At 27.8% G+C, this 12934-nt stretch overlaps 1 protein-coding gene, 1 long non-coding RNA gene and 2 pseudogenes across 6 annotated transcripts in view; 2 read left to right on the top strand and 2 right to left on the bottom strand.

Annotated features, from left to right (window-relative positions):
* The window catches only part of LOC107624835, a 44187-nt pseudogene that overhangs the window by 8124 nt on the left and 23129 nt on the right, over positions 1-12934 (top strand).
* Positions 1-12934, top strand: part of LOC107624838 ((+)-neomenthol dehydrogenase-like) — a 37946-nt gene that overhangs the window by 7972 nt on the left and 17040 nt on the right. The window lies entirely within an intron of this gene.
* Positions 4402-7002, bottom strand: LOC110268691. The gene is made up of 2 exons (XR_002357058.1): positions 6793-7002; positions 4402-4819 (listed from the first exon to the last, which is right to left on the bottom strand). It is a non-coding gene; the product is annotated as an uncharacterized LOC110268691 (long non-coding RNA).
* LOC107624833 lies at positions 5586-6797 on the bottom strand (annotated as a pseudogene).

Raw genomic sequence — 12934 nt, 5'->3', positions numbered from 1 at the left:
TCTATTTTTATTTTTTTAATAAATTTTAAAAAATTAAAATTAAAAATTAAAATAAAAAATAAAAACTCATATCAAATACGTTTTAAATATGTGGTTAGTCTTTTATTTATGATGAGGACCCAAGAGCACTTTTTAACACGAAAAACCGTTTCAAATCCTCATTTTAATATTGAACCTAAAACAACTCTCTGTACTAGGTTGAATTATCAACAACAACAGTGAAAGGAAAATCTCTCTACGAAACTTTCTGTCCTAGGTTGAATCATCAACAATAACATTGACTAAAAAAATCTCTCTGCGAAGTTCTCTATGCTAGGTTTCAAGCAGAACGAAAGATGAAAAAGATGAAGCTCTCAACGAAGCTCTCTGTGTATTTCTAAAAGGCAAAAACACAAAACATTATTGAAGGTAATTTGATTCTAAATCATGCATTTCTGCTTTTATATAGTTGTAGTGTTGTTTATGTAATTTAAGCCATGTTGATGAGGGTTTTCGTATCGTCATTTGCGAATTCGGTATTATTTTTATTTATATTTAGTGTGTTTCATGTTATAGGCTTAGATTTGGAGTCTTTATATGGTTGTATTTTTTCTTATATGATTTAAGTTATGTTGATTAGTTTTTTGGTGTGATCATTTGCAAATTTCAGGTTTTTTTATGAGTTAGATTGAGTGTTATTTATGTCATAGACTTGAATTTGGAGTCTTTATGTAGGTGTATTGTTTCTTATATAATTTAAGTCATGTTGATGAATTTTCTGATGCGATCATTTGTAAATTTCAGATTTTATTATGAGTTAGATTCAGTGTCATTCATATCGTAGATTTGAATTTGGAGTGTTTCTTATATGATTTAGATTCAGTGTGATTCAACATATTTTACTGAGTTATTTAATCTTTGCTTATTAGTTACGACTGCAGCTTATATGTTATGAAATGATGGCTGAAGCTCATTGATCTTGCAAAAATAAAAGATGGAAAATATATTTGAAAAAATTGGAAAAAAGTATGTATATTTAAATATAGTTGATTTTCTAATTCTAAATTAAAATGGATTAATAATTTTCTTTCAATTGCAGGTTCAAGTTGACCATTTTAAAAAAGAATATGCTTCACGGGTTTTTTTTAACGAAACAAATAAATTGAAGGATAAAGCCATTGAAAAATCTGAAACTATAAGACTATTCAAGCCATCTGCTATAGTTACAAGTCCTTTCTGTAAATTTTCATCAAGAAATATAGAATATGATAAATATTGTACTTCTGTTTTTGAATTTATGGATACTATTTTTTATAAATGCATTAAAAATACTTCACTTTTTAAATTTTATGATTACTATTTTTTTATAAATATGTTGAAAAATAGCCATTTATAGATATTAGGAATTTCTACATTACTGTTTGATAAAAAATGATGGATAATAAATTGTTTAATATGGTGTAATACCAAAATTATACAACCACAACACCAAAGTTCATTCTAATAAAAATAAAAAATTAATGAGATTAGTTTTTTGGTGTGATCATTTGCAAATTTCAAGTTTTATTATGAGTTAGATTGAGTGTTATTTATGTCATAGACTTGAATTTGGAGTCTTTATGTAGGTGTATTGTTTCTTATATAATTTAAGTCATGTTGATGAATTTTCTGATGCGATCATTTGTAAATTTCAGATTTTATTATGAGTTAGATTCAGTGTCATTCATATCGTAGATTTGAATTTGGAGTGTTTCTTATATGATTTAGATTCAGTGTGATTCAACATATTTTACTGAGTTATTTAATCTTTGCTTATTAGTTACGACTGCAGCTTATATGTTATGAAATGATGGCTGAAGCTCATTGATCTTGCAAAAATAAAAGATGGAAAATATATTTGAAAAAATTGGAAAAAAGTATGTATATTTAAATATAGTTGATTTTCTAATTCTAAATTAAAATGGATTAATAATTTTCTTTCAATTGCAGGTTCAAGTTGACCATTTTAAAAAAGAATATGCTTCACGGGTTTTTTTTAACGAAACAAATAAATTGAAGGATAAAGCCATTGAAAAATCTGAAACTATAAGACTATTCAAGCCATCTGCTATAGTTACAAGTCCTTTCTGTAAATTTTCATCAAGAAATATAGAATATGATAAATATTGTACTTCTGTTTTTGAATTTATGGATACTATTTTTTATAAATGCATTAAAAATACTTCACTTTTTAAATTTTATGATTACTATTTTTTTATAAATATGTTGAAAAATAGCCATTTATAGATATTAGGAATTTCTACATTACTGTTTGATAAAAAATGATGGATAATAAATTGTTTAATATGGTGTAATACCAAAATTATACAACCACAACACCAAAGTTCATTCTAATAAAAATAAAAAATTAATGATATTAAAATCCAAAATTATTTACCATAAAATAATAAATAAAAAACTAAAATTCACTATTCAACAAATACAATAACAGCTAAAATTCAGTAGTTATTCACACAATATAACATAGAAAGTAAACATCAATTTCATTATACTAAACAAATAACACTGAATGTCATTCAAATTAAAATAAAAAGTTCTATCTTATTGTATTGAATCTCCGAATTGATAATTCATAATTTGACAAATTGCTCATCAACATCAAACTGAAATAACACAAAAAACTATTCAATAAACCACTATTATTAACTCAAAACAACAGCGACACTATTATTCATATTTGAAAACACCAAAATCTAATATACAAAATACCAAATCAGTAACACTAATCTTCACAAACCAATCCAAAACAAAAACAAACTTATCAAAACTCATCAATTTTAATCAAATTCAAATCCTTAATCATTAACACTGATTTTTATTAACACTGACTTCCTTAATCAAATTCATAACTACATTATTCTCTCAATCAAACCTCGTTGGCTATATTCGATTGAAAAAATCTTCCAACTCACCATGGTTCAACGTAATCGAACTTGCATCATCGAACTCGACCTGGTTCAATGCACTCGAACTTGCATCATACATTGTTTGTTCTCAATGTTTGATTTCAAAAATGAAACAACGATCGAAAACGATAATACAGAGAAGAACAAAAAATCTGAGAACGTAGGAAAAAAGAGCAAAAAAGACGCAACGAAATCAAGAAGAAACGTTAAAAAAGAAGTTAGTTAGGATTATTGGCGCGTAGATGTTAATTAGGTTAAAATAACTAGGTTGGAGTTGGTTGGGTAAATCGCGCTTTTTTATTATTGTGTTTATATATATCAAATCTTTATTAAAATATCAAATCTTCAGGATTAGTTAGTTATAAAACATAATTAAAATTGAATTCATAGCTCAAATAACGTATTAAAGGCTGAACCATCGTAATTACACTATAAATTAACTAAAATAATTTCATGATATTAATAATTAATTAAATTAAAATATCAAGTCTTTAGTACTAGTTAGTTATAAAACATAATTAAAATTTAATTCGTAGCTCAAATAATGTATTTTTGGGAGGGAATGTAGGCCAACATAAAAATAAAAAAGGTTAATCTAGTTCAGTTTCTAGGGAGTTTAGGTTTGAACATAACCAATTTGTCTAGCTTAAATATAATATACAAACTCCATATCAATATGACAATATGGGAATTACAGGTTGTTTGCAACAGAAAGTTACTTTGTTTCAATGACTTTCAATACAAAACTTGCAGTGTTTGTTGCCATGCCATGCCATCCATCTCAATTCTAATTTTTGAACTTCATCCTAAGACATCAAAGCCCCTGAACCCAACATTTAGCAACTGTAACCACCACCATGTGCCAATGCAGAAAATTTTAGCCGATAATGATATGGTGTTTGAAGAAAAAATTAATTCAGGGAAAACGAAAAGTTCTAACTAGGGGTAAAAGATTCCCATACCTAATGTCCACGAACTTATGAAATACCAACTGACATAAATAGTTATCCTAAATAGTTATTTACAAACAAACCCGTGATTGATTTCACCCACGGCCAATATTGCTTGTGAAATAAAATAAGCCTTAAGAACTGCTCCAAATTATTGGCTACTTCTCTGTATAGGTATCAAATATTGTTCCAAGTATTATTTAGCTAAGCGGGGTGCAACTTTTGGAATGGCTCATGTCTCAGTGTGAACACTGAAGTGAACAAAGAGGTCACTTGCTGAAGCTGAAATTCTTCATTTGTTTGCAGCATGGCACTCTTTCATCCTATACAAGGTCCAACAGAGGGGCATCTGAAAACTATATGCAGACCAGTAAAACCAGCTGCACTTCAGATCAGCTGCAACAACCCTGCACGGGAAAATAAACCAAGCAAAGTACTTATATGACTAAAATAAAGCCATTGTGAATGAATACTTGTAAGCCGAGAAGAGATGTTGGCCCTGTAAGTAAGTTGAATACACAAAATGCTTTTGTCTGTAATTCTGAACTTCTGAGGATCATTTCTTGCAATACAAAGTTTCCTCAATCCTCCTAATTACTATACTCAGACTGGCACCACTTTCCAACATTTTAATGGCAGCTCGGTGCGCAGCTCTGTGCCACTTGGGCAAATTATAAGATTGTAAAACCGACCATCTTTCTTGAATAGACAATAGACATCTTCTCGAGGCAAGAAAGTTAAGGCTGAAATTTCAGTATCACGTATGAACATATACCATCAGAACAGGGGCGTCGATTGTGCACTGTGGAGATACCTCAGTTAAAGATAATCGGGGCTCCAAAAGAAGTCAGATGTTTCTGAATAGATTTTCATCATTTTCTCCCCCCTCTGCCTCACCATAAACAAGAGCTTCAGCTGCAATGCCTGCAAAAAGCACCATGCAGTACCTAAAGCACAAGTTACATACTACATTAGTAACACATGAATGCATAGTGGAAAAGAGAAACTCTAGAAAATAGAAAATGTGCATAACGGGAAAGGATTAGCTCAAAAGGTTCCAGACAATCAAACTTTTCTTCTTAGTATCTTGTCAAAGAAGAGCCAGTTTTGGTGAAGGGAAATACTTCGACACACAGAAATTGACCAGAACAGGAATCATAAGAGTGAACATTTTAGCAACTGTGTGTACGCAGTACGCCTATAACATATATAACAGGTTGATAACTAAATCCAGAGTTACCAACAAAATCAACTTAACTACTTGTCGAGCAATGAACTTGTAATTAAAAGATTTTATTACATGTTTACTGGTTTTGTATATTGATTAGCTTGATATTCTTGTTAATAATAAAATATTATGTATTTATTACCTTAATTGTTTTCACCCATAAATAAGTTATGCTATGTATCATATACTTATCACCACACAGTAATACACAAACCTTTTTTTATTTTCCAATCTTCCCTTCTGGTTCCTGATAGTTTGTTTGCTTAATTGTTTCTCCTTGGTTACCACCAGTTGTTCTTTTTCTCTTCTTTCTGCAATTGCCACCCTCCTAATATGAGTTTGATTTTGGAATAAGATAATCGGGGACAAAAATTAAGAAAATAATTACAAATTACAAGTGAAAATTGAGGGAGAAAAAAACAATAGAATGAGAAGAAAATTAAAAGAATAAGAAAATTTTACCTCATTTTCAATTATGATTTTCGTGTCTGTTCATTTTGACATTTTCATTAGAATCTAACTCCCACCAAGAACCTCCATCATCCTTATAGTCATCATCAACAACATCACAAACACCTTCAATATTATCATCTTCTGATTCTTCAATAACCACATCAGCCGGATCATATTTCCTTTTATCCACCTCTGGGTTGTATTTCCACTCTAACCTTTTCAAAATATCACATCCTTCCAGTTCTCAACAACCGATATAGCCTCCTTTCTAGCTTTCCCCATTAGGATTTCCTCCCAAGAAAAGGAGGTATCAGCAATCCTCTTCAATACACCATCACTAGTATCCCCGATGACAACTGTCTTTAGACATCGTAGCTTCGCTTCCCTTATTACATTAGCGAAATCATAATCATCCGACACAAGTACTATGCATTCAACCCACCTATGATCCATCATATCCACCATGTGACTTTCCAATGCATGATCCGCAGTTGTGGCTTATCCAACACGGACTGAACCCAAAATCCTGCGCGTTTCAGCTCATCTGCCAAACCATACCCCACCCTTGGAGTAAGAATATCCCTTGCAGCCTTCTTATACTTCTCCATCTTCATCGAATACTTTGCCACCAACTTCACCCTCCGGTTCCCCCTTGCCGATGCTATCTGGTTCACCCTTTTCATTTGCTCGCTCTCGTGTAGCTGCTAGAAATGGTTAACAAGCTTCTCATTAGTGTAAAACTTTCTCCCACAAACCCTGCAAACATGAGGCTCATTCCGCTTGATGACGCCTTTGCTCTCCAATCGATTATACAGCTCCTTCTCTTTCCTCCTCTGCCGAACAGCGTGTGGGACACTGGTGAAAGTGTGGCTATTTGCATAAGCTACCATATACCTAACAACCCCAAATGAAGATGCAACAATTCTAAGCTTATTGGCAACTTCAAAAGGTGGAATTGCGTTTGGTGGCTTGTTATCTAAGTCCCAAAAAATCCCTACCCTATTGTTATTCCTATTTGGTTCCAATTTGGGGGTTTTATCTGAAGCACCGGAACCCCAATTAGGTTTAGAATGAAAGCATTTAAAGGAACCATATATGTTACGAAATTTGAGAATTGAACCCATAAGAAAACGGTTCTGTTCTTCTATAAATACTACAACTTCCAAAAGAAACCATTTGAACAATCACAGCATACAATGAAGCTTCAGAACTTAACTGCGATCTGTCAGTGAACGAAGGTGTCGATAACTGCGAAGACGCTTTCAGCGGCCGTTCCAATCTTTCGCCACTATAATACTTTTAACAATCAAATTTGTGTTCCCAAATTCATTAAGCAAGCAAGAAATTGCAAAATCAGCAACAGTAAGAAGTTGATATAAGCAAACGTGATTATATGAAACAAGAGGCGGTGGTAATTAATCGAATTTCTCACCTTGCGAAAGCACCAGATGCAGAAAAAAGAACCAAAGGAAGTGTTCTTTTTCTTAAAGAAATCTTTTTGATAATATTTATTTATTTATTTATTTATTTATTTATATTTCACATTAATTATTAATCGTTGATGAAAATTGTAAGTGGAGTAACTGAAGAACAGATATGATTAATTCGTAATTTTTAAAGGACCAATTTGATTAAAAAATCTTTCAGAGACAAATTTAAAAAATATCTTATCTTTTAGGAACTAATTTGACTATTAACTCATATATTAATTAACTCATATATTAATTAATTATAGCTAAGTGAAATTGGTTATGCGATCTGTTCAAAGAGTGTCACTTTGACCTTGCCTCCTAACTAAAATACCTTGGACAAATTAATAAATCTCCTTATTACTTGGTATGTAAGACTTGACAGTTAACAAACATTATATTTCACCTAACATAATATAAAATAAATGAGCAAATACAAAATGGACTGCTCCATATTCTTCCTTTTAAACTAGTAATATATATGCTAAAACAAACATATAGTGACCATCTAGGTCTTATTAATAATTATCCAAGAAATAATCACTTTTGGAAAATATTAATGAATTAATTAATATAAATTCTAACCATTTTGTTAATTGACACTGATATTCGGCGTGGCACCTTTGAATTTTGAATTATAATAATAAAGGATTAAAGGCTGACCTTTTTTTTTTCCCCGGTTAGTAACGCTGTTGACCTTCTAAAACTATAATGATGCAAGTGAACAAAGAAGTTGCGGTGCAATCTACATGGATCTGATCCCTCTAATATGTATTATGGTAGTACGGTTTTGAAAACCTTTAACCATATAGAATTAAATTGAATTTTATTAAAAATTAAATTTTAGTTAGAATAAAATTGAATTTTAATATTTAAAATAAATTAATAAAATTATAAAAATAAATTAAATTCTAATATTTAAAATATTTATCAAATAAATTAAAATTTTATAATAGATATTTTTGTTTTTTTATTAATATAATATTATATTTAAATAATAAATATATTAATTTATTAAATTATATAAAATAATTAAAAATTTTAGTTTTTAATTAAAATTTTTTCAATTAAAATTTGTTTATCTCTTTATAAAAAATAAAAAAATATTATTTTTTATCCATATAAAATACGTAAAAGATCGAAATTAGAGTCTACAATTAATCAATTAGTAAAATCATCGACATAAAAATAAACTAAGTTATTTGTTAACAACTCACAAATATTTTAAATCAAAATTAAAAAAAAAAGTAAATTCATGCAATATAAGTATTTGTTTATTAAAATAAAAAACACAAAAACATCACCTAAAATCTACTTTAAAAATTATATAAACTTTATGAAATTATTAGACATAAAATCAATTTAACTTGTTACACAACCATTCTAAGCGGAAGTCGATATTTAAAGAAGACATCAATAAAAATAAAATGCTCAACAAGCCATTCAACAGTTTCAAAAAATTTATCATCTTATACACTCAAGTTATGAATTACTTCAAATAGTTTAGAAGTCTGCCAAATGTGAGGTCTTGTAGTGATAATAGCTTGTGTAATTTTTTTCATTGCTGTCGAAACTTCTTTAAATTTTGATGAATTTTTATCACTTACTTTTTGTTTTTTACTTTTGGAAAACGAAATATCAGGAAATGGAATGGCACATGAAGCTTGTGTAGTTGGAGTTGCTGGAATACTCTCATTTTCATATTCAAAAGTATTGAAGTTCTCTAAATGAATCATATTATTCACTTGCATCTCATTAATATTATTAATATTGATATCCTTCTCATTTGACCATCTTCGTAATCTTTTTTTAATAGTCTCATTTCGATGTCCAATTGCTATATCTTTCTTATATATCTTTCTAAGAATGTTCAAGTGATAAAGAAATTTTTTTTAATTTATCTCAGTTTAGGATTAGACCGAAAACAAAAAAGAAAATAATTATAACCTAGTATACATTTAAAACATGTATATACAAATGCTAGCGAAAAATTAATATTAAATAGAAAGTGTCATGTATATTTTTATTAAAGTTTTTCATATTTCTAAAGTAGCCTCAAATATCTTAATAGTTTCATTTCATCCTATTTCACTTTTAGATTCTAGTTCTTTTGTTAATACTATTTATTCTTTGAGAGCCTTTAAACAATTTTCTACTTTAATCTTATTGATACTTAAAGAAAATTTTTCATTAATTTTTTCTACTGTTTTTCTATAAGCTTCTAATGAAAATGCTCTACCTTCTTTTTGTTCTTTATTCTTTTGTTCTATGAGAACTTCGAGTAACAAACCATCCATATCTATGATCCATCTAAAATATGCATTTGGTTCATTTTTTTTTAAACATCAATAATTTTCTAAGTATTCATACTGCGATCTATTTTTTTATCCATAACAAATTTATATCATAAAATGCACCAATAATTAAAAATATGACATGTTAAAAGTAAACATCAAACAATACATAAAGTAATGGTCATTGTATAAACAAATAATAATTCAAATGATACATAAAATTCAAGTTCAATACAAAAATACCTAATAATATAGTCTCTCAAAAAGATTTAAAATTTATTCAATAATATAATCGTTCTACATTTATGCGGTTATAGAGTCCCTCAAAATTTCTCTCATTCATTCATCTTCACCTCTAACAATTTCAATATTTGTAGAATTTTGTTTAGACACACTATTAAGATCCCTTTTAATTTATATAATAAATTCTTCGTCTGTATCAAAATTTATTAAGAAGTTATCCAGAATGGAACAAGCTATAAAAATTCCGCTCATAGTGTCTACATCATAACTAGCCATCTCTGTTATGATAGGAAATCTATTTTTCATAATCCCAAAAGCTCTTTCAATTACACTGCACAGTGATTAATGTCTTAAATTGAATAATTCTTTTGGATTTTAAGAGGGTGTCATGAATATTTTTTTAAATGATATCGAAAAATTTGATATAGATTGATAAAGCCAAACCTCAACATATATCCAGCATCTGTTAAGTAGAATTTACCTAAAAATAAAATTTAAACTATTTACTTAATTAATACTAGAAGAATATTTATTAAAAATAAAAAAATTATTAGGAAATTAATACCTTGAGGAACAACTAGATTATCTTTCCTACTTAGTGTATTATCTAAAGTTTGTGAATTTGAAGCCGAGCCTTCTCACCCAGACATCATATAAAAAAATTTAAGTCAAATGTACAAGCTGCTAATACATTCATTGTTGGGTAATTTGTCCTTCAATTCCTCTATATTTTGACACATCTTCTTTTGAAATTTTAATATGAATATATGTTCTATCTATAGCACTGATACAATTCTAAAAATTTTAACAAAAATTAGTGATATGACCATTTGAAAATATAATAAATATATATAAAAATAACAAATAAATTTTATTTTTAAACAAATTACCTTAAAATATAGATAGAATCTTTCTTGACAATAAATTTCTGATGAAACAATTGTACTATTTGGTTGAACTAAAAATTAATCTATGTTATTATAGCTTTAAGAACTTAATGAAAAATTGACGAAAGAAATGAAGCACGTCTACACGGAAAGGAAGAAGAGTAGAGGTACTGTTGAGAGATGAAAAATTTTGATAAAAGTGAATGAGTAAAAAGAAAAGTAATTAGATCATATGAATATTTTGAACATTTTATATTTTAAGTGAAATTCCAATAAAATAAAATTTTAAATCAAACTCAATTGGATATAAATTGATTTTAGAAGAAAATAGTGAAATTGAATTGAATTTTATTTAAAATAATTTATTTTTTTTGTTTCAAACGCGGGAATTCAATTCAATTCTTGTAAAAATTTTGTTAAATTCCAAGAATTTTCAAACATCCTGTAAATATCTACTTTTTATAAAAGTTACACACCAGTATCTATTGTAATATGCTACTTTTCAAAAAATATATCTTATAAATGAATAGAAAAAAGACTTAGTTTTTGAGCTTCAAACTCAGTTCAATGCTCAAACACATATCGTCATCTATAGTAATTGGTTAACGGCATAGCAACTCATGCTCTAGAATGCTTTCTCTCCCCCTCCTTCTTTCTCTTTCTCTCTGAACAATCTTCACAACACAATGTAAAGGAGTGGAACACTGGATGATTGAAGATGATAAAGTGATTAAACCAATCAATAAACTGATAGAGTGACTTATTTAATAGTTTAACCAAAATTTAATGGTATAATTAAATATAAAATAAAATTATTAAAACTTTAATATATAATTTTAAATATTTAGATTTAATATTTTTAAGCAAATAAAATTTAAAATTCCATAATTTTGCATAATAAATGATCTATAATATATCATTAAAAGTTCACAAACAACTTCAATTATCAAAATTTATAACTAAATTATCCATCTTTGATTATTTTGTGGTTATTTCATCTTCAATAAAATTATCCAACAACCATTATTTCAGAAAATTAACTCAGACAAATTATCCATTAATAAAATGAACTCAAACAAATTAATTCAGTAAAAAAATTCAACAGAATCATTCAAATTAACCAACAACCATTATTTTAGAAAATCAACAACATTATTTTAGAAAAGGATAAATTACTAAAAATGTACTCGAATAATTTTGTCGCTGACAAAAATGTACCCAAATTTTATTATCAACAAAAATACTCTCAAATAATTTTAAAACGCAACAAAAATATCCAACATTAAATATATATTTCTAAAAAAATGTCTTAAAAATTGAATTTTGATGCGGATTTTTGCAAGTATGATTAGAAAAATGAGATATTTTTATTCTTAAAATTTGATAATTTTTTGCTAAGTATATATTTTTTGTGATTTTTTAAAAGTATTATTGGTTGTTGAAAAAAAATCACAATATATATATATATATATATATAGCGAAAAAATCACCAAATTTTAAGGATAAAAATATCTCATTTTTCTAATCATACTTGCAAAAAACCGCATCGAAATAATTCAATCTCTAAGGCATTTTTGAAAATACATATTTAATGTTGGATTTTTTGTCGCATTTTTAAATTATTTGAGAGCATTTTTTGTCGATAATAAGATTCAGAGAAAAGGACAAATAGATCCCTGACCTTTTGTCCTGCGGACATTGTCGTCCCTGACAATTGAAAAATACTTTTAAGTCCCTGACCTTCACAAAACTTGGACGGATCAGTCCCTCCGTCCAAATGCCTCCATCAGGGACTGATCCGTCCAAATTTTGTAAAGGTCAGGAACTTAAAAGTATTTTTCAATGGTCAGGGACAAAAATGTCTGTGGAGCAAAAGGTCAAGACCTATTTATCCTTTTCTCTAAAATTCAAGTGCACTTGATCTACTCATGGCCAAAATCCTATTCTAAAAACAATAATTGACAATTTGATAATGAAGCAACTACAATTTTTTCTCCCTTTTTCAATCTAATAAGTTTTTTTTTTGTTTTATATATTCCTTTTATTATAGCCCTATTTAATTATTTACATTTCATCCAAGTTAGCAATTACTCGATATTCTTTTGATACAAATATAAAAGACAAAGTATTGTATACTTTTTATTTTAGCGCAAAAGTTTTCAATAATAACATAACATATTATTCTGCTAACAAACTATAATTTAAATGACAAAATTTTTTCATAATTACTTAGAGGCTAAAGGTCGTAATTTCAAGTCTTACTCGTAACTTTAACAAAAATATATTAATAATTTATTCATATGTCTGCGCAAGTAAAATAAATAGAGATAATTATGAGATGAATATAAACTAAAATTATTAATTAGTATAAAAAATAAAGGAACACCATTAGTGTTTAAAAAAATAATGTAATGTAATTTAATATACAGTAAAATATTATTTTAATTTTTTATATTTAGATTAAA

This window comes from Arachis ipaensis, chromosome B02 (genome assembly GCF_000816755.2).
Source record: "Arachis ipaensis cultivar K30076 chromosome B02, Araip1.1, whole genome shotgun sequence".
In the NCBI taxonomy this organism is placed as follows: Eukaryota; Viridiplantae; Streptophyta; class Magnoliopsida; order Fabales; family Fabaceae; genus Arachis; species Arachis ipaensis.
Note: the sequence above shows the minus strand (reverse complement) of the source record. Positions and strands in the feature narration are given on the sequence as shown.